Source organism: Onychomys torridus, chromosome 4 (genome assembly GCF_903995425.1).
Source record: "Onychomys torridus chromosome 4, mOncTor1.1, whole genome shotgun sequence".
In the NCBI taxonomy this organism is placed as follows: domain Eukaryota; kingdom Metazoa; phylum Chordata; class Mammalia; order Rodentia; family Cricetidae; genus Onychomys; species Onychomys torridus.
Window position 1 is genome coordinate 57,013,904 of NC_050446.1, and position 23,943 is coordinate 57,037,846.

Consider the following 23,943-nt stretch of genomic DNA (forward strand, 5'->3'; position numbering starts at 1 on the left):
AATAGTCTGGGTACATAAGATCTTATAGTATAGTAAAATTTTAATTATAGAACAATAAAAGGGAAGACAAGCAATAGGAAAGAGGACTAGGAGCAAATGTGTGAGCATGAGAGAGTGCACATTCTAGTTTTTCAGGAAGACTTTCCTGAATTGTTTTTTAAGCTCCTGATAGACCAAGATGAAGTCATTAAATTCCAGGGCAGAGGTTCAGTATGTAATTAAAAGAGTCATCTCAGAGCATGATTACATTTTAAAAATGAATGTCATAAAGAGGAAGGTGAGGAGTAGACATGGCTTTGGTTGAATGATCCATAAAAAGCCAGATCAAAAATCTCAAAGGTAGGGAACTGGTTGCAGTAACCTGTAAACACTTCAGAGAAACAAGACCACCTTTTTCCATTCATCACCAAAGGGAGAGGAGAGTTATAAGAACCACTGGTTTTATCAAGAAGTTCTGAACCATACCAGGAAGGGCAAATTAGACTGAGAAAGCTTTGAAACCAAAGTAAACGTGTACAAGTTCAGCTTCTGTTTTCCACTGACTATAAGACAAACGTCTTGCCTGTCTGGACCCCAGTTTCAATGCTTGCAAAATGAAGCTATAATATTAATTGAATTCTGTAGTCCCTTTTGAGATTTTGTGCTTAACTTTCTTCTTGCAAATCAACTGTCATAGAAATTATGATGCCTATATAAATTCTACATAAAAAGATAGTTTTATATTACATAGCATATTAATGCACATATATTTATAGAGAGACATCTAAATCAAAGTTTCCATCATTAACAGTAACATGCAATCATGAACTCATATGACTTCTTACACAGCAATAATCTAGGTATAGAGGCCATGTAAACCCAAACCCACAGGCAGACCCGTTCAATACACATTCTATTATAAATGTATGTGTTGGCTTTCTCTGTAATATGGGAAAGTACATAAATAATCATACATTTTACATTTTTTTTATGGAAGGAACTTTTGCATTTGTAGTGAGTGGCTCTCTGTCTCTACAGTAATGGTTTACATCTACTACGATTAATACGATGTAAATATTTCATGAAAGAAATAATCCAAAAAAAATAAACCATATATTTCAAAACTTAATTCCATCTTCCTTTCCAACTGAAAAATGTAATACGAGTCTTGTGAGATGGCTTAACAATTCAGGGCACTTACTGCTCTGCTAGAGGACCTGAGTTTGTTTACCAGTACCCACAACCACTGGAACTCCATTCCTGTGAGACTAGTACCCTAGGATGGCCTCCATGGACACCCACACCCTGGTGCACATACATATATACACCCATGCATACCAGCATGCACCCCAACACACACACAAATAAAAACTAAACCTTTTAAAATAATGTGAGATAACTTATTTTCATGACCATAAAGACACTCAGCACAATGCCAATTAACATTTAGCTAAGTTCCTGCTAAAATCAACACAGTGTTTATTTCAAACTCAAGACTCCATTATTGACTGAAGAACTTAAAGGTTCTTTGAATGGATCACAGGAAAGCGATTACAACTTTCCTTACATTAAATTTATTTATTTTTCATTTAAGTGATTAAGGGAGACAGGAGAGGCTCACATTTATGTTAAGCACAATATTTAAGCCCAACCTTCATCCCCAAAAAGCAAGGAAGATATGCCCATAAGCTAAACATTCTCTTAAAACAAGGGAAAAATGTGATTTTGATTTTTTTCATTCATTTCATTGTGAGTGTGTGTGTGTGTGTGTGTGTGTGTGTGTGTGTGTGTGTGTGTATACATTCATGGAAGTCAGAGAATAATTTGCAGTAACTGATTTTCTCTGCCCACCAATGTGTGAGCTGGTGCTTGAACTCCAGTCCTCAGGCTAGGCAGCAAGCATCTCTACCAGCTGCATCATCTCATTGGTCCCAAAGCATCCTTTTTTTTACAAATGCTTTCATTTACTTTTTTTTCAAAGAGTATTTAAATTTGATTTCTCTTATATTGCCTTTTCTAACATTCAATTTTAATGTAGCATTCAACAAGATGAAACATTATCACTTTTGGTTAAATTACAAAAATATATCACTTTATGAGCACAACCATCTACACAAAATACTAAAAGTCATGGTACAAATAACCAGGCCCAATCTCTTATAAGATAAACTAAATATAAGGTATCAAGATTTTTATTAGCACTGAGGTCAGAAATGGAGTTTGTTTTTTCCTAGTGTGGTAAACTAAATGCAGCCTGTTTTTACTAACGTTTTTAAACACATATTCTCACACACGCACATGTACACCGACACACATGCACACCACGTATCTTCACACATGCTTGCATAGATACTCACACATGCACACACTTCACATAGATGTACACATAGATGTATACTCACACATGAGCCCTACTTGACTCAGCACTACTGGAAGTCATCACAGTCAGTGCTCAGTGCATATGTGTTAAGACGTTTGGCTGAAACATCAAAATATCTATCTTCACTAACATTGCACATAGTGAATCACATGGATCCACCTTTGTGATGTTTCCATCCAGAAGCACCCTGAGAGAAGCATGGTGTTTTCTCTTAATAAAAAAACAGAAATAGAAAGAAAAGATCTAGCGGTATCTCTTTTTTTTTCTTTTATTAATGTAATCATACAGTGTTATTTTTGCTTAAAAACTTCACCTTTCACTTTTGTGGCCCCACCTTCCACCCAGCTTAAAGGCTTGAGAGTTGCAGTTCAGTCACTTCCAATATTTCATTTTGCTTGATACACAAGCATGGAAGGTGAAATGTGCATGTCATACTCCCTTGGAAAACTACCTCGATCTTGACTAAAACCCTAAAACACAAACAGGAAAATATGACTTCAGTGTTAACACCAGCATAGCTTGTACTTGTCTTAGGCAGCAGATGTGGGGACCATCACATGGCCAATTACACTGTGAGAGAAATGGCAGAGGGCTCCTTCTTCCTGATGGGCTAGCCTGGTCTCTGCCCCTTCACCACAGAGGAACACTCACCTAAGGGAAAGAGTGGAGTCATCCTCAGAGAACACAGATCTGATCTGTGCTCTCCAGGTAGATATCCAGAGCTTCCATGCTTTAAATCATTCTTCAGAATGAATGTCTTGCTACATATTTCACAATTGGTTAAGAATCTGGAATTTTCCGGGCAGTGGTAGCACACGCCTTTAATCCCAGCACTTGGGAGGCAGAGGCAGGCAGATCTTTGTGAGTTCGAGACCAGCCTGGCCAACAGAGGGAGATCCAGGAAGGGCACAAAGCTACACAGACAAATCCTGTCTCAAAAAACCAAACAACAACAACAAAAAAAAAATCTGGAATTTGAACTCAGATGGCTCTTTTGTGAACCATATGAGTTTACTTTTATTGTTGAGGTTTTTTTCCTCCTACTATGTAGCAGGTAAGTACTCTGCCTGATGTCACTTGGGTACTAAATATCAAGACATTGCCCATTACTTCCCCAATAATTTGAAGAGCTAGCCCAAGAAGCCCTTCCATGGGGCCTCATGATAATCAGTATGATTTAAACTTACTGACCAATGATTAGTTCTTACCAAGATCTGAATGGATGCTCCATTCATTATAAAAAGTCTTGACCTAATGTCAAGGAACATGTATTCAAACCCTAGACTGAAAAGCAGTTTTCTTTGCAATGTGTGTTATTAGTTTTTCATGAGTCAAACTAAGATAAGAGGTTGGGCCACCTATCCCCTGAGATCCTTTCCTGCCCTGACATTCCATGACTCTCTAATAAACTGGTAATTTATTTAAATGCAATGCCCAACTAAGAATAAACTCTGTAGTCATATTTAGCTTCTGCTAACCATAACTAAGTCTTATCTACCACCAAACAATCTACATGAAATCCCCTTTGCTTTAGGCTTTTTACTTTCAACCAAATATGTTCAAGGTCCAAATCCTCTGGATACTTCTTACATCTGAGTCCTCCATTCAAAACTTCATCAGCTAAGAAGATATATGCCTTTCTCTATCATTTGCAATAGAACACATCTTATCTCTTGAGTAACAAATAATCTATTATTAAATAAAGAAGTAAAACTATTCAAGGATGTTCAGGTCTACATGCCTTTATCATAGATGTTACATAGAGCATTCAGAACATGCGGAACCCTTTCTGGTTTGAACAAAGCCAAGACTGTAGGAGTGCTCGTTTTCAAGGGATTCAAAACTTCCATTTAGTTATCCAAGTAAGCTGCTTAGTTGCCTTGCTACTGTCTTTGCTAATATCAGTCCCACCCGCTGCATGAGGCAAATGAATGCTTCTGACTGACAGGGAAAAGGTCACGCTCAAATGAAAGAGGGCAGGGCACATTGCTCCATAAAGCTTTTTATTCATCCTAGTGGGTGCATGGTGATGACCTCACACCGTGACATTAACATCTGCCCAGTCAGGCTCCCACCTCACTGCACCCCATCTCAAACCGACCCTTTGATTCATCCTCTTTTACTTTCAAAGCCATGTTTCCCTTGAGCATTCCATATCTTTCCTGCCTCCTCCAAGCACATTGGTCCCTTTGTCTAAAATGTTTTTGTCCTTCTCATGGCTCTTATTTTAACTGCCTTGACACCTGTACAGGCAGGTGCCTCTCCCAACAGCCCATCTGAATTTCATATGGCTGTAGCATGTCTTTCTTTCCTCACAGCATCACAATCTGTGTCTATGATAATTGATGTAATTATGTGTACACAAACTTCTCCATCAAGACTCCAAGACTCAATGAAGGAAGAAGGAAGCAGAATGTCTAATCTTCCCGGCTATCTCAGAATAAAACCTAATCAAATTATACAAAAATGACATTTACATCATGTGTGTGACTATATGCCCCTAAAAATAGACTTCTATTGATTTCTTGTAATGTTTCAAGACATTTTCTAATGCACAATGTTTTCAATCTGCCATCATACTTCTTTAAATCCAAAGAGTCTGTATCTGAGTACAAATACAAGGGTGTCTTGGTCCAATGTTGAGACCCCCTTGACCAGCAAGGAAGACACAACACCGAGCTCTTCTTTCTGCAGTTTATTCAGGAACCTTGAACAATCTTCTGACCCCGGGGGAGGGGGGGGAGCCCTCCCTCAGCCCTAATAGCCTCTGGGTAGCCAACCCTAAACTGCCACGTGGGCATCGCAGACAAGTCCAGGTATATGGAAGCAAGCCAGATCCTAAAGCCAAGCCGAATATGGAGTTGTTTACCACTGAGAGCGCTCACCATCGGGAAGGTGGAAGGCAGAAGCCAGCGCCATCTCTAGGGTGTGGCACACACCTCTCTACAGTCCAGTCTGTGCCACTATGACAGAAGGCCTAAGACTAGGTAAGATAAAAAGATCAGAAATCTACTTTCTCACAGTTCTAAGGGGTAAGAAGTATAAAATCAAGTTGCCTCCACCTGGCAATGGGAAAGAGTTTCTGCTGCAGGCTCAGGTGACAATAAGGCAAGTTAACCAAACACTGCCCAGATGCTTCCTTTAAAGGAGCCTTAAACACATTAAGGAGGAAGAGCCCTCTTGATAATCACCTCTTGTAGACCTCTTAGAGACTATGCTAGCCACACCTAAGTTTCAGAGAAAGCACATTCAAAGCATGTGGATATTAATTTAAGAATGACTTTGTAAGTAGTTCTCAGTTTTTACTGAGAAGGTTGTTTACTTTGGGAGAGGCAGATTTTATCTGATTAACAGACCCTCTTCACATGTGCATCAGACCAAGGTTTAAATGTGTTAGACTTTGTACTGTTTTAAATGAATGAGTAAGAAGGGTCAGTTTATGGCAAGGAAAGCATTTTGTTCCCAGTTGGTTAGATGCTGAGTCTGTTATGACCATCACAAAGTAAAAGAGTAGAAACCGGCCAATTAAAGTTTGATCAACTCCAAGTAGCACTCCCCCCAAGTTCTGACAGCTTCCAGTGGCAACAAGCAAAGTGCTTCCTTAGACTAGTGTAACATTCCCTGAAAACATCAACAACATCAAAAGAAATCATTTAACATAGATCCTCAGAGCCAAACACCCACTGCTCAGTGTGGAATCAAGCCAATCATAAATCTACTGTGTAAGGAAACAAGTTTTGTATATTGGGTGACTCAAGGAGCATTACAGAAAGGAGCCACATCAATGTAAAACACCCTTTGAGTGAGAGAATTTAAACAGACATTGATAAGCACTGTCTTGAGGGATAAATGTCTATTCAGCAAGCAGGCTCAAGAGGAAAGGTTAAAAGTCTTATAAGGCCTGCGTACCAATCAACTGTGTGTAATTGGGAGCACACATTACCCCGAAGAGTTGAGGAAGCTTCCACCATCATACTGGAAATGAGGGAAATAAGCCATGAGCAGTGACAGCCGGAAAGCATGTGAGTCAGAACATGCCAAAAGTATTCCTATTTGCAATTCTTCAGTCGGTGGAAAATTCTTCAGAAGCAGCTGCATGGTACTGCTGTTTAGTTTCCCCAAATGTGAAGTCCACCATGCAGTCATCGACTTAGCTTCAGTACTGTGTCATTATTACCAGCTTCCCTCTAAATTTTAAGCTTGGTTTCAAAATAACTCTAAATTCAGTTAATGCTGTTGTTATTTTTTTTTTTAACTTCAAGTTTGTCTTAAGCTTCCAGTAATGCCTGTGAGTCAATGTGCAGAACTCTCACCAAGAAATAAATCAGTGTCAATAAATGGAAAGTTCCCGAATGCTAACCTATTGGCTTCTCTGGGCATTAAGAATTACACGGCAAAGAGATGGTCATGACTCACACAGGCTTTGAATAGAAGCAGCCACAGATTTTCTTCATTTGGAGGTGAGAGGCATAGGAATAAAACCCAGGACTTTGCACATGCTAGGCAAGCATACTGCCACTGAGCTAAACTCCCAGCATTTAACTGCCGGTATGATGCATAGTAGGCTCTATGTAAGTACCCGCATGTATAGGAGCAGGTCACTACCCTTATTATCTTTCTAAAACAAAAATGTGTTATGGACAGGGAGAGGCAATAAGACCACATGCATTTGTAGCATTACATCTATTCCTGCCTCAAGAAAATCCCCTTTTTATTTCAGATTTCATTCTACATGTACTGAGTATTTTCCCCACTCCAAATCATGTGACAATCCATCCTTGTCAAATTTATCTCCTGAATTATCATCTTATTTTTTATAAATAACAACTCATCTTTATGATTAATTGTTCTCTAATACATCATAGTTAACAAAATGTGTTTGTACATCCATTTTATAAATTCCACTCACAATTTCAATTGGTCAATGCCATTTCCCAAGCCCAACATTGGCCAGTGTGTTACTTGACATATGACCCAATACCAGAATGGAACACAAGAAATTAATCTTTGAAATTCTGCATTGTTTTTGACATTATGAATATTGTGGACGTTATGTGGTTCTAGAAAACATCATTCTTCCATCAGCTGCCACCTCTATTTGACTCAGTAGGACGTGTAGGCGTAAGACAGTTAAGTCATGCTTGTCAGACATTTACCATGCCATGCTCTACACTCCTCATACACTTTTTCAGGTACTTCTGCATAGTACACTTTAAAGGTGAGAGTTTTCAAACCTTCATTAAACACCCACAGTCTACATTGCTGCTATGTCACAGTCATAGGATGTGAGCCCCTTATCTGGTGTCAATTTCTTTCTCTTCACTACCATTTTACAGTCTCTCTACAATAGTACTCACTTCTAACAGTGGCTTGAGGGAGAAAGCATCTTGGTTTGTCATGTCACTAAAACCATAAATCTTTGGATGAATTGGAGCACCAATGCAGACTTAATTTCAAAGACATATTAGTATGGCTTGGATCATGTTTGCAACATATGCTCCACATTATCAGTGAATCAGATGAACTAGGTAATGCAGGAAACTAAGTATTTAAAGTCCTTAAAGTTTAAATTTTACCATTTGCTTGCCAAACAAAAGTAGATTAAAAAAAAACAAACAAACAAACTTAAGAACAAAACACCACTGAGAAACTCAATGAAAAAATAAGTTAGAATAAACATAAAAATGAAGCTTTCTTTGCTTCAACCCATACAAACAGAATGACTTCCCAATATGAAGTTATATGTTGGTGATGAAATCATTCTCTCAAATCATGTCCAAAGCAATCCAAAGCCAGATGTAGCCATCAGAAGCCTCTGCTGTGCAAAGAAGCAAAGCTGCCTGAGTGACGGGAGCTCTGAGGGGTTCTGAAAATTCTTCTAGCACAGGTTCAACATCAGATGAAGACTCCGAGAAAGACAAGAAGTCACAAGTCCAACCAATATCACCCACACCTCATGGGTGTAACCAATTTTGGGAGCTAGAAAGAAGCTCCCACAACATATTACCATTTTCTGCCCTTGAGAAAATCTCGGTACACCCCATTCTTTTCATTATCTTTTAAAGTAGCATTTTTACTTTATTGTATTTTTAAGACATATGCTTTTACTTTTTTTATCTTTCACAGATGCACCTAATTTCCTTATGAATTTTCAATTTCTTTTTCTTTTTCCTTTTTTATCCTTGTGTGTACTCTCTCCCTCTCTCCTCTTCTTTATCTTCCAATCTTTTAGGATTATTTCACTTTATCTAATCAGGTTTTCTTCTCTTTACATTTTTAAATACCCATGTTTTTATTTCTATTTCCCTTGCTGATTTACCTAATTTATTTTTCAGTTTTCTCATTACTGAAAATTTTTAAATGTTTTATCATCTCTTGACCTTCCTTGTCTCCGTAACTAACGCTCTTCTTCACACTTCCTTTTTGCTTACCTTTGCTATCCGTCGTCTTCCCGTTTGCTTACCTTTGCTATCCGTCGTCTTCCCGTTTGCTTACCTTTGCTGTCCGTCGTCTTCCCGTTTGCTTACCTTTGCTATCCGTCTTCCCGTTTCTCTTCCTCCTTCCATATCTCATTCATTTACTCTGCCCTCATTTGCCCTAATAATTTGAATGTAACTTCATAGCACATTGCACTTTACTCCTTCTGTTTCCTTATTTACAGTCATTGTTGATGTGCTAGTGAGCTTTAACAAATGTTATCAATTTCGTGTATATTCCTATCTTTTGTTTTTAAAAATGGCTATATTAGTGAAAGTTATCTCTAGATTCAGTGCATCCCAGTGCTAAAAATTGAAGTATGAAAGCAAACAAAATCTGAATAAAGCAGTACGAAACAGAGAGTAGCACAGAGGTATCCTAATTCCTGACCTCAACTTAGACTGCAGAGCCACAGTAACAAAATCTCTGCTGTAGAGAGCTAATGTGCTCTGCTGAAACTAGAAAAGCAAGAATTTAACCCAAGTCTGCTTTCCTCCACTGCTACCTTCACTATTTCATCCTGCTCTTGTTCCATTCCTGTTCCATGAACAACTTTCTTCCAGTGATGCTGACTTAGGTTTCTATGGCTGTGAAGAGACGCCATGACCATAGCAACCCATATAAAAACAACAGTAATTGGGGTGGCTCCCTGATAGTATCAGAGGTTCAATCCATTACTATCATGATAATGATGATAGCACAGGGTAGCACGGTGGCCTGCAGGCAGATGTGGTACTAGGGCTGAGAGTGCCTCATCCGGCAGGCAATAGGAAGTTGACTGAGACTTGGCAGTATTCTGAACATAGGAAACCTCAAAGCTCACCCTCACAGTGACACACTTCCTCCAACAAGGCCATACTCACTCCAACAAAGCTACACCTACTAATAGTACCACTCCCAATGAGATTCTGGGGGCCAATGACATACAAACTACTCGAAGATCTCCATGATTACTGTTAGTTCTAAAACTCTCAAGTTTGTGGAAGTCTGAGTTTACTCTCAGGTGTTCTACTAACACAGAACATTGCCTCTGTTTTCAACACACACACTGCTTCACAGATGTTTATGTTTTGACCTTGAAGTAAGGAGTTATTACAAACACAATCACACATTCCTGGAATCTGAAGGCACCTTCAAGCTCCAGTTATTTATCCTCCAACCACTGCAGAACTCTCTTTCTTTCCTCTCAGGGGAGGTTTGCAATCACCTACTCCTGAGCTTGAAGTGAGTCTCTGACCTCAAGATCTCACAATGTAAATTCAGTTTAAAGAGAAATGTTCTTCATGATCCAAGTTCTTCACCACAGAGTCAAGAATTAAGCTAATAATGATAACAAAACAAAAAAAAATAAAACAAAAAACATCATACAGTCCCTTGAAAATATCCTGGCTTAACTTACCCGACAGAATGGCAAGTGGTGGACCAGTTATCAGGGAAATTATATTAACAACGCATAAGACTTCCTGAGAAAGGTAATTTCTTAAAGCTATTTCAATGCACTCTAATAGATTAATGTATAAATATAGAGAGAAAGACAAAAGAAGTCCAGAATGAAGACTTGTAGAGGCAATTGTTTCACTGAAGCTTAGGCAGCAATTAGAAGGTCAGCAGAGAAGAGTCACTTACTGAAGAAGCGTCCAATCAAAGGGAGAAACAGTGAAGATGATGGAATACTGTATGCCGCAGGAAGTAGCAAGCATTTGATACGACTCAAAGGCAAAAGTGTGAGGGGGTTAAAGGGAATGACTAGAGAATTATAGACTAACTCCCCTATACTTTACTGAGGAGACAAGACTCTACAGTGAGGCAACATGGATGGCCACTATCAGAGAGCAGAATCTTCTGTTTTACTGACAAAAATGCAGAATGTAGTTGCGGGGGGGGGCAGTTACAATTATGAGTGCAGAGGTCTCTGTAAAAAAATCCATAGAGTAATTTAGTGACTCTGTTGGCCCCGGGCAAATAATTTGAGTATAAAAAGATTGTCTCATATACCTTCATCATCATTTCAGAATTCACTTTTGAAATTATTCATTCGATTTCTAGAAAATCAAGTTCCATGGTGCCTGGACCTACCATCTAAAGCCAACAGTCCACAGGTTTTCTTTCAACATTGATTTCTATGAAAAATTAAGTGTTCTGTGTTTCATTGATTCAAAAAGTACTATATATTGGCTGGCTTGACAAAGAACTAAAAACTACTATCACATCCCAAGATGTTATTATTGGGAACTCTGATGGTAAATAAGTATGGCAGAGTGATGATATGCTATTAGTTATAGGTGACATTTATTAAACCAGGTATTTGTACTTGCTAACTGTATAAAGATATTATATATTTTCATTAAATTACAGTAATTTTCTGTTTTTGACGTTACTCATAAAAAACAAACCAACTATTTATCTAAAAATACCCTTGCCTAGACATTAGCAATACTGGTCTTGCTTCAGTCTTTTCCCCTCCCCAGAAAAATATTCTTGGGTGCCAGATGGCAGGTTTATTCTTATACATATAAATGTTCCCTTATACAAAATCATTTCATATGGCATAAAATCTTCTGAACAAGGAGCATTGAGAGACATTATTCCATATATGAAGAAGCAGAAAATAAATATATGTCTTATGCCTTTGGCAAAAATTTAAGGTGTTAGTATGAACTAATATATATACATATATGTGTGTGTATGTGTGTACATATATGTACATATAGATGCACAAATATAAAAGTAAGAATTTATTCACAGAATGATGGCAACATATCAAAAGACTACATAAATTAGCTTAAAGAGTTCCTGTGTTGAAATTGGAGATAATTTGAGCAGCAATATAAATGACAGAAATGAATTGTTTTCCTCTGAATAAAATAAAATTTGACAAAACTCTGTGGATATAGACAAATTTAGCTCAGTGGTAGAGCACTTGCCTAGCAAGCACAAGGCCCTGGGTTCAATTTTCAGCTAAAAAAAAAATGAACACATTGAGATGTAATCTAGTTAACAAAGGAATGAGAGAGCCAGAAAAGTCCTTGAGTTTGTAAATAGCAAGTGTAAATGATTGAGATACAATAATATATCTTTACAGTTTTAAGGTATCTTTCTACAAACTTCTAGTTAGAAGATTTGTAAAATGAAAAAATGGTTATATTGCTATTATGACAACAAAATATTGCATGCCTCTATTTCTGACACTGCAAAAATGAATTAACTCATTACAGTATAAATATTTTTTTATTTCCTGTGTCTGGAACATACCAGACATCCTCAAAGTAAAGAGGGGTCTATATATAAATGTTTTGTGCTGGAAGAGTGTCAAATTAAAAATATATGCATAGTTTGAAGAACAATTCAGACTTAAAGACAGTAAAGAGACAAACAACTAAATGAAATGTAGCTCTTTAGATTTGATCCTGGACTCTGTATATAACAGTGAAACTGGATACTAAAGATATTAAATTACATTGAAATCTAAGACTTTGATAAACAAATGAACATACATAATTCAGCATTATCTTGAAATTTCATGCTTAATGAATTTTTAACATCAAAACTTCATACTTTCACATTTCAGAAATAAGATTAAAAACTTTGTGAGATTCATCACTGTGTTTTACAAACAGAAACAACCAAGCAATATGAAACAATTGGTCTTGACCTTTTGAGTATTAAGCTCAAAGAAAATTCCCCTTTTCTATGGTTTTTCTGAATAGAAATGACTTCTCACTCTCAACTTGTGTGTGATTTGATTCTTCTTAGAGCACATACAGTTGTCTTGTACTACATTTATATACTCACCTATTTCTTTGATAATTAATAAAAGAAACTCCCTTACAAGCAGAATTCATGTTTCCTTAAAATCTTTCTATCCCCAGATGCCCTCAAAATATTTAAGCTTAGGCTGGCAAGATGATTCCATAGGTAAAGGCACTTGACTAGAAGCCTGCTGACCTGAGCTTCATTATGGTGAAACACACAGTGGAAGAAGAGACCCAGTCCACAGGTTTTCCTCTAATGCCCAGGGGCAAGCCAAGGCACACATGTGTGCACACACACACACACACACTCACACACTCACACACACACACACTCACACACTCACTCACACACACACACACACACACACACACATACACACACTCACACACTCACACACACACACACATACACACACTCACACACTCACACACACACACACACACTCACACACACACACACACACACACACACACACACATACACACACTCACACATACACACACTCACACACACACACACACAAATAAATGTAAAATAAGTTTTAAAAAGATGCCCAAGCCTAATATCATGTTCTACAAAATGAATACTGTCTTTTATATGCATGCTTCGTAAATCATACATCTAGCTTTCTAGCAATTTCTCCTCATCCGCTTTTTTACTACTAACTAAACATGTTCCAGATTCCAGCCATATTTGACCACAATCACTGTATTATCCTTTCAGGAATTCATAAGTTTCTAAATTCCTATGCTGTTGTGGAATATTCCTTTATACTGTGTAAAATATGTTGCCATGATTGGTTTAAGAAAAAAGCCAATAGCTAGGCAGGAAGTAAATGCAGGACTTCCAGACAGACAGAGCTCTGGGATGCAGAGGGAGCTAGATATGCAGGAGGAGAGGTAAAAGCCATGAGTCATGTGGCAACACATAGATGAATAGAAATGGGTTGATTTAAGTTATAAGAGCTAGTAGAACAAGCCTAAGCTATAGACTGAACTTTTATAATTAGTAATAAGTCTCCCTGTCATTTTTTGCAAGCTGGTGGCCCAAAGAAAATTCACCTACACATGACATCCAACATAAGACATTGGATTATGAAAGGGAATGCAAAATTAGATGAGCCTACATATTTTAGAGGTGTCTTGGTTTCAGAATGGAAGTTGGGAAATATGTTGCATTGGGAAGAAATTTTCCTTTTGTTTCCACAGAAAACGAAAGGCTGTGAATTCATTCAAGGTTGATAGAGAACAGATTTGATCACAGGAAACCCTGTAAAAATCCTGGCTACAGACATAAAGAAATAAACCTTAAAAAAAAAAAACTACAAGACAGATGATGTGTATTTTACCTGCCCAAATATAAAACAAAAAATCATCTTAGGCTGGCTTGCTTACAACACATAGTCCATACTGATGTTAGTACAGAAGATATATATGTTACCTTTGAAAGTTTATGTGTTTTCAGAGCAAAGGGACCAGACACCAATGAAAATAGGTGACACAATTGTTTCAGCCTTTTAGAGTGCCTCTGCTCAAGTTTTCTCAGAGTTCTACATCCAAAATAGCTTCAAGGCTATTGGCTAAGATTGTCCAGCTTTGCAGCTCACAGATTACTCTAGCTAGACTTTAGATAAGCCTTACATTTTCCCATCACACCAAGACTAGACTACAGCTAGCTCTCCCAGAACTTGACTATTATCCTAATTTTCTCAGGGTTCCTAAAGATGTCATTGCTTTCAGACAGAAGTAAACAATCTAGAGAACACAATGCCCATGTTCTTAAGAGGTGTGGTGGATGGGTTTTGGTCATTCAGTGGGTGGATAGATGTTTGTCATTATTTAGGGAGATTGGCCACAAATTATTACTAATCATGGTCAGGGAGAAAGTTAACAAAGGAGATTAGATTCAGGGATCACTTTCTGAATGGAAAAAGGTAGGGGATATAGAATAGAGATGATGGGATAAAAGGGTAGATTGTTGAGTCTACTTTTGAATGACCACTAGTCTCAAATATTTTACATTGGTATGGATTTTGTATATTGATACAAATTTAAGATACTTTTTGTTATACCATATATATGTTTCTATTCTTGTTTAAGTTATTGTGCCTATACATTTCATATAAAATGTAATGCAAAGTTATAGTCCTTGAAAGCTATTTAGGATAACAAAGAAATAGAGGTTAATAGTCATCTAAAACAAGCAAACTTATAGTCATGTTATGTATGTTTTCAAGGTCATACATAGATATATTTTAGATAGATAGGTGATCTTCAAACACTTCAAAGACCTACAGAATATGGCATTTAAAATTTTATGATAACATAGGGCTTTTCATGACAGTGAGACACACATCTGCTCCTGGCAGGACCAATCTACTTTTTAAAAAAAAAAGGATGATGGGAATCAAAGAACCTCCATATGGAGTTTGCTTTCTATGTGGCAAAAGCTAGCCATTTGGCCAAGAAACTGCCCTTCCTCAACTTCTACAGTATGGTTTCCAAACTGGACGAACAGGACACAAAAGAAAGTGACTGCCAAACTTTGCCAAGTCTGGGTAGGGCAGTCCTTCAAAAATTACTGCTTTACAGAAAAGTCTGTCAGATATTTCTGTAGGCCAAAAATGGGTGCTCCAATGTTGCAGAGAAACCTGAGGTGACCAGGCAGCCAGCTGTCTCTGTCATTTCATAGTTTTGGAAGTTGCTTACTCTGCAATTCCTGTTTACTTGGGTAATATTATACCCTCAGATCTCTGATGGGGTTGAAGATTAGATAGTTACAGTTTTCCTTAGTTATGATAGAAAGTAAATTAGGTACAAAACTTTGGACTCACCAAGATAAGACAGAAAATAGAGTATTTTCTCTAAATTTGTCAAATACAAATGGACTTGACATTGTGAATGTAATTTTTATCTGATAATTGTTCTTATTGTTTATAGTTTTATTATATTAGAGTTAATAATTTATACAAAAAAGAGGGAAATATCATGGGATATTCCTTAACATTGTGTAAAGGTAAGTCACTGTGATTGGTTTAATAAAAAGCCAAATGACCAATAGCTAGTCAGGAAGTACAGGTGGGACTTCTGGACAGAGAGAGCTCTGGGAAGAAGAAAGCAGAATCACCAGATGGATGCAGAAGGAACAAGACATGCAGAATGAAAGGTAAAAGCGATGAGTCACATAGCAACACATAGATGAATAGATGGGTTAATTTAAGTTATAAGAGCTAGTGAGACAAGCCTAAGCTATAGGCCAAACTTTTATAATTAATAATAAGTCTCTGTGTCATTTTTTGTGAGATGGTGGCCCAAAGAAAAATCTATCCACACTATGCTTAGAATAGGGTTCCTTCAAACTGCTCCCCAGCCTTTTTCTGCTTAGGCCCTCAGTGTAGATTTTCTTTCCTTACTGAATATTTCCTGAGACTCCGACTTGAGACAGACATCTTCATGATGGCCATTGAGAATCTTTCCTTCCACTAGAAGATATGGACAGCACAATTGCAGAGGTCATACGCTTCCTTTACTTCATCAATAGCTGTAACTTCTCTGCTTGCCTGGTTTGTACAGAATTGAGGGAATAACTCTTTCTTGTAGTCTATGCATTTCTTTAATACTGTTGTATATAGACTAGAATGGCAATTAACAAGCACATATCTCTTGTCACACTAAATAAAGTGCCACATTTGAATTCTGAGTTTAGGGAGTAATGTTATCTATCTGTGTCTGCATTTACTTAATTTTAGTTATTTATCTTTGCTTAGAGACAGGGTCTTGGTTGGGAGTTAAGTCACTCCTGGAACTTACTAAGTAGTTGATACTGATCTTAGACTCACTACATCCACACTTCAGCTTCCTCATTGATGGGAGATAGACATATACTACCACGACCCACATACTTGTGTCTATATGTGTGTGGATGCTTCCTGCTCTGTCTGCTGAGAAAGCTTAGAAGAAATGTTAGTTAAGTAGTAATAAACAGAGTTAGTCCCAAAACCTTAGCTTCTGTAAAATATTTTCTACTAAATCTCAGTCTAATGATCTATCCACTCATACAATATGTAGTTATGAAACTATTTTTCCAAGAGAATGTTTCATCGACTTTAGTACTCTGATTCTCCATTTTGCACAAAACAGGGAAAGAGAGTAAGAAAGATAGCTAACCCTTTGGGGTTTCATTTGCTAAAACAGTTCCAAGATACACAAGTTAAACTTGGCATACTTTGGATCTAGACCAAAAGAATGTTTTTATTGGCTGTGGAAAATGGAATTTTAGACTATGTTAGGCCATACTATAATTATGTTTGGAAATGCATAATGTAATGGTTGAGAATTCAATGCGATTAACTGAGTTTATGTCTGCTACAAAGTGATGGATGGTGTTTCCCTCAGCACTTAAGGCTAGTGCAGACAAAAGGCTAAGGCGTTTAGCTTTTTAACACCACTTACTGGAAACATAGAAATGTAAAGATTTCCAGAAGACAATGAGGAAGTATAAAAGACCTTTCCTCTAAATATAAATATTAAGATCTCAACAGGCTGATTAGATGGCCTAAAGTTAGATTTTTAGTGATATAAAAACAAAAGTAAAACAAATCACTGATTTTATGCCTTGAGCTATCTCCTCAAAATAAACATTCCATCCTTCCATTTGATACACAATCAAATGACTTTAATTTTCTTCTAAACAGAGGTTTTTTTTTTTTTTTTTTTTTTTTTTTTGGCTTTACAAATGCTGGTGATTCCCTCAAGCATAGTGGAGACTGACACTGTTTTAGAAAACTGATCTAAGAGTTTAAAGGAAAACACTTTAAGCCAATAAAAATAAAATTAGCTTCAGTGTGAAAGCTATACAAAAGAAGAAAATCTATAGAACAATATCATTCAAGCATTTAGGCAATATTAAGCTAATACTTTGTACCTCCTTCAATAGTATTGCTTGAACTAGTTTCTGCTTAAACAATGCAAATTTAAATATTTTCTGCCCGATCCTGGGTTTTAAAAATATCTGGGCTGTTTTAATGATCAGTGTGTATTCTCTTTAACCCCCAATCATGACTTGACATTTTTCACTGTGTTCAAGGGCTGTCAGCATCAAAAGAGAATTTTACTGAAACTTCATCACGCAATTAGTTATGGTAGAAATGAGGTAGAACGCTGAGCTATGAATATTCAGTATTTAGTGGGCTCTAAAATGATAATATGCAAGATTAAAATGCAAGACACTTTTCATTCATCTTCATTTAAATGTGTTGATAGCAATATGACTATATTTTCTTAGTTTTTACTATCATATTAATCCTTAAAATGTCATAGTCAGAGGAAGTTAAGAAAGTGATGAGCAATGGTCTATTTTGTACTGTTTTTGTAAGTATTTGTAGTATTTTTTTTTCTTCCAATGCTAGGGATCAAAGCCAGGGCCTTAAGCATACTAGGCAAACTCAACATGTGACTTCATGCCAGGCACTTTAGAGTCTTTTATATATTTACCAGAAAAAAAAAAGAACACACAATTAGAAAAATGTACTGCCTGCCTAAATGTTGGAGCAATCATCCCAGTTAGAACAGCATACTTGTGAAGTCAAAATTCAAGGTTCAGATACCACAGGACAAAGAGAAATTTATCTAAGCCACTGCTCACATAAAGCCACTGCTGTTGACCCCAAATAAAACCAGGTCAAAAGGTAGATAGAAATTTTAGTGCCAGTAAGCTTTTTCAGTCCCTTTCTTGGTTAGAAGTGGCAGCTACAGGAAGGAATACACTAAGTACTCTGTCCCTGTTGGCTTTAAATGCCAACCTGACTCCACCTAGAGTCACCTGAGAAGTGAGTCTGAGTTAAGTGGCTGGCTGCCCAGATCAGACTGGCCTGTGGGCATGTCTATGGTGTGTGTGTGTGTGTATGTGTGTGTGTGTGTGTGTGTGTGTGTGTGTGTGTGTGTGTGTGTGTGTGTTGTAGGGGGTGTTATAATTACTGAGGTAGGAGGGCCTGACCCACTGTGTAGTACCATTTCCTAGGTAAGTTATCCTGGGCTGTGTAAGAAAGTGAGTTAAGCACAAGTCTGGAGGCGAGCAAGCAAATCATCAAACAGTTTGTTCCACGATAGTTGCTGTGTTTCCTTAGCAGTGAGCAAGTTCTTTAGAAGTAGTGCTCTATGGAATAGCAGGCAGGCCTGCCTTCAGCTTCTTCCCTTGAGTTCCTGCCCTGACTTCCCTCAACAATGGACTGTTACTTGAAAGTATAAGCCAAGTAAGTCCTTTCCTTCTCTAAGTTGCTTTTGGTCAGTGTTTTGTCACAATAAAAGAAAAAAAGTAGAACAAATTCATTGTCAGATTTAAAAATTGATGATAGATACTATGGTAGTTTGAAAGCAAATGGCCCCCAAAGGGAGCAGCACTAATGGGAGGTGTGGCCTTGTTGGAGTATGGTGTGGTCTTGCTGGAGGAAGTGTGTCACTGTGGGGGTAGGCTTTGAGGTCTCATATGTGCTCAAGTCATTCCCAGTGACTCCAATTACTTCCTGTTGGGTGTAAGTCAAGATGTAGGACACTTCTCTAGTATCATATCTACATGCACACCACCATGTCCACCCATGATGGTAATGGACTAAAACTCTGAAAATGTAAACCACCCCAATTAAACATTTTTCCTCTATAAAAGTTGCTGTGGTCATGGTGTCTTATCACAGTAATAGAAACCCTAACTAAGACAGATACCTCCAAGCAAAGAGTAATTGTTCAGATTAAATATTTGCTTTGCACATGGAAATGGAAGGAGGAAATTTGTTAACATGCTATCTAAGATTTTTCTTTGGTAATTACTGGTCTATACAACACAGGTGTAATGTGTAGTTCAAATGGTTGTGCCTTCAAATGGTTTAGCAGCATTCTCCAGTGTGGAACGCAAACATGCTTTCTGGAATGGTTTGCTTTGGCTTTGAGTCCCAGATCCTTCTTCCAATAATATGTAATACCCAGGAAGTTATTCAAAATAGTTCAACCTTAGTTCATTTAGTCTATAGCAACTGCTGTGGATATTGATCTGTATAAATAAAATGCTGATTGGCCAGTAGCCAGGCAGGAAGTATAGGCGGGACAAGGAGAGAGGAGAATTCTGGGAAGGGGAAGGGGAGAGATAGAGCCAGCCACTGCCATGACAAGATGTAAGGTACTGGTAAGCCACGAGCCACGTGGCAAAGTATACATTAATAGAAATGGGCTAAATATAAAAGTAAGAGCTAGACAATGATAGGCCTGAGCTAATGGCCAAGCAGTTTAAATAATATAAATATCTGTGTGTTTATTTTATAAGTGGGTTATTGAACTAACAGGGGTTGGCAGGGGCTGGAGAGAAGGTCTCCGGCTACAAGAAACAGGGAAATAAACATGACTACCTGATAGAAAGTCTCTGTTTTTCAAATGAGATTAAATTAAATAGATGATAGATAAGTAGATATATAATAGATAAATGATAGATGATACATACATACACATGTACATAGATCATTTAGATAACTACTTAATACATACATCTAAACACAGGGAATTTTTATCTTAGTCTCTACATAAAATCCAGAATTGTATTTAAACTGCAGTTGAGCTCAGGAGGATGGCAGTTAAGAAAATGTTTGCTGTGAGAACCTTTTGTTTACAGACACACGCACACATGCACAGAGAGAGAGAGAGACAGACAGACACACACACACACACACACACAGAGACAGAGAGAGACAGACAGACAAACAGACACACACATACACAGAGAGACAGAGAGAGACAGACACAGAGAGAGAGACAGAGACAGAGACAGAGACAGAGAGAAATAGAGAGAGAGACAGACACATAGACACACAGATAACACAGACACACATTCACACACACACACACACACACAGAGACAGAGACAGAGAGAGACAGACACACACAGAGAGATAACACAGACACACATACACACAGAGAGAGAGAGACAGAGAGACAAAGAGACAGAGACAGACAGACACACACACAGAGACAGAGAGATAGAGAGAGACAGACAGACACACACACACAGAGACAGAGAGATATAGAGAGACAGACAGACAAACAGACACACACACATGCACACACGCACACACACACACACAGAGACAGAGAGACAGAGAGAAATAGAGAGAGAGACAGACACATTGACACACAGATAACACAGACACACATTCACACACACACACACAGAGACAGAGACAGAGAGAGACAGACAGACAGACACAGATAACACAGACACACACACACACACAGAGACAGAGAGAGACAGACACACACACACACCACAGATAACACAGAGAGAGAGACAGAGAGACAGAGAGACAGAGACAGACAGACAGACACACCACAGCTAACACAGACATACATTCACACACACACACACACACACACACACACACACAGTCTCTCTCTCTCTCTCTCTCTCTCTCTCTCTCTCTCTCTCTCTCTCTCTCTCTGCTTGTTCATATTGTATGACAAAGATGTTTCCCCCATGTAATTTTTAGTGTTCTTCACTCTCCTTACACCGAATTTTGATATCACAATATCTCATGTCGTCTATGAGTAGTGTTTCCAAATGGTAGAGCAGGAAGATATGGTCATATATTTTAAAGACTGGTAGTATGAGTGGGAAGATTTCTTTCCTACTTCAAACACACACTGGTCTCCCTACTTCTGATTCTCAACAAACTCTGACCCATAGGCCCTTATCACCACTGGTTCAGTGTATAAGAAGCTCTTTATGCTGCAGGAAGGATATAAAACAAGTAGAAATGATGGAGGGAACATGACCAAGACTTACCATGTGTCCTATTTCTCAGTGAATATAGTGATGCAGACCTTAAGAAAAAGGATGCAGTCTGCGGCTCCTAACCTTCAAATTCCTGCTCACAAGCAACCTTTTGAACTTTGTTTTCTCCAACATTCCCTCCTGTCTCCCTCTGAACAACTACCAATTATGTCCATTCTTCCTTCTGGCATGACTCACTTTCTGCTATAGATTGTAGTTTCTTATGCCCATGGCATATTTTCCTACTAGACTTTTGTAACATACATTGTATTGATAGTTGTCATGGATTGCTTGATCTCCCTGAGGCGCTGGCCCTGGAGGTGTGCTTGCTAGCTTCCCTGTTTCAGACCCAAACATGTTTATCTCAAAGAACTTTCCAAGATAATCCTTTTCCTAGACTGAGCTGGTCTCTTCAACAGAACAGCCTGAGAGTAAAAACAGCATATCCTTGAGAACAGCTAGAAGGCAAACTATTTCTAAGAAGCATTAGGAAAATTTATCTCCCAGTACCAAATTGCCTGTGGTAAGAGAGAGAAGGTGGACTCATGCACTAGAGAAAGCCCAATGAGAGACCTCAGTTGACTGCTTCAACCCACTCCCCAAGTCCACTGGGGTCTTGTCAGTTCTGATTTGATGATGTTGCCTTTCTGTGCTCTCTCAATCAGGTTACTTCAGTCTGCTCTGCTGGGTGTTGCAAACTCCTGATTTGATGCTATTTTGCTATTTATTTGCTACTTGTTATTCTCTCTCTCTCTCTCTCTCTCTCTCTCTCTCTCTCTCTCTCTCTCTCTCTCCTTCCTATTTATTCTTTTACTTTTGCTTGCTGTAGATTTAATGAAGTCATTATTTGAAGCTGAAAACATGGCTATCAGATAATTTTCCAGGAGATCCAGAGCAGTCATAGATTAATGGCTGCTGAATGAATGGATGAACACCAAATGTCACCCTGTGATGTGTGTCCGAATCTAACGCACCTCACGACCTTGTGTTTTTCAGTTCCATCCATAAAAATGTCAGACAAACATGCTAACAAAAGTAGACACCAGACACCTCTTTTCTCACGTGACTCAAGCACAAGCTGGTGCTGTTTGTTTGTATGGTTTTTGTTGTTGTTGTTGTTGTTGTTGTGGATTTGTTTTAAATTTTGTCTTTGTTACCCAAGCTAAACTGTATGTGCCATAGCCATGGTGTTACTGCTGTTTTCACAGCTGCTAATCATGCCATATGGCCATAGCTACTTTTTAATAACTGGGTGCTGCATTGAGATCTCAGTGAACTTCTGATTATGCACATCCTTGCTGTTCTCAATATTTCAACATCCTAGCACACATCCTACACATACTGCTCAATAACTTTCTCTCTCTTCCTCCCTTCCTGACTTAAATAACTTCAACCATATTAGAGCATATACTTAAAATAAATAAATATGTAAACTCTCATTTGCTTAGTCTTCATATTTAGATCATTAATTTTATGTGTTTTAGTAGAAAGCTAATTAAAGATACTTTCAAATTATTCTTTTCAATGTACAAGTTCCACTGTTTCAGTCTCATTACTGATATCCAGAAACTCCATAACTGTGGGCCATATGCCTCTTCTTAGAACACAGTAGAGATTATAGGTCCACCACTCTGTTGTGAAAATTGCGAAGAATCTCAGGCATTTAGAGCCGAAAGGAAAAACTCCAGAGGTATTCCAAAACAGCATTCTGTTCTTTCCACATAACACTTAAAATCCATCACCCACGGCTAACAACTGTGTGTGGCAGCCAATTTGCATCTTCCAGCAAGCTTTGCTGAGTTCTTTTTGACACTGTTCTAAGTTGGTTTAGTTTGGTGTGATTTGATGGCTGCAGACTAACTTTTTTATTTTCAATTTAAAGTTTATGTGCCTACAGAGTACTCATAAAAGTAGAGTCCAACTCTGACTCTACTTCAGGACTGGCACAGACATTAATTACAGTGTAGTAGGAAAAGGTACGGTAGAGATCGTTTTGCTCTGTCCCTACAGTTTCATCTGAGAAAACTGGCCGTGCAAGGCCTGTCCTCTTCTGCTCCAGTAATTCAGCTAATTCCTTACTATGCTTTCATAGTCACATGGAAAGTTTCCAATAATAACTATTTTAAGTTGACAGAATTGTACTACAGGTATAAAATACCCACTGGGGGTGGGGCGAGAAGGAGAATCCTATTCTAACAAGCCTATGGATAAAACAGCATAACAGCATATCATAAACTATAAGTATCCTTGCCGAATACATAGGCTGAGCCAGGCAAATATGCCCAAAACAAAAAGCAGATGAAGAGATAATCAACTCAGCTTTGCCAAACAACAAAGACACCTCAATGGAAACTCGGTTCTGCATCATGGATAGTGAAAAGGATAGGTGTGAGGCAACCAGCCCCCTCATTAGAGGAGCCACCTTAATTCCTCATTAGGATGAGGTGTTGGAGGTTCAGTACTGTCAAGAGCATGGCACCTTGGGAGGGAGAGGTTTAATATTCTGGATTTTACTTCATGTGAGTTTGTTTGTCATAGTTTCTGAG

The 23,943-nt window shown here is 38.1% G+C and overlaps 1 protein-coding gene across 7 annotated transcripts in view; it reads right to left on the reverse strand.

The window, feature by feature from the left end:
- Pde1a (phosphodiesterase 1A) overlaps nt 1-23,943 on the reverse strand; it is a 277,056-nt gene that overhangs the window by 191,543 nt on the left and 61,570 nt on the right. The gene's annotated exons all lie outside the window — the stretch shown is intronic.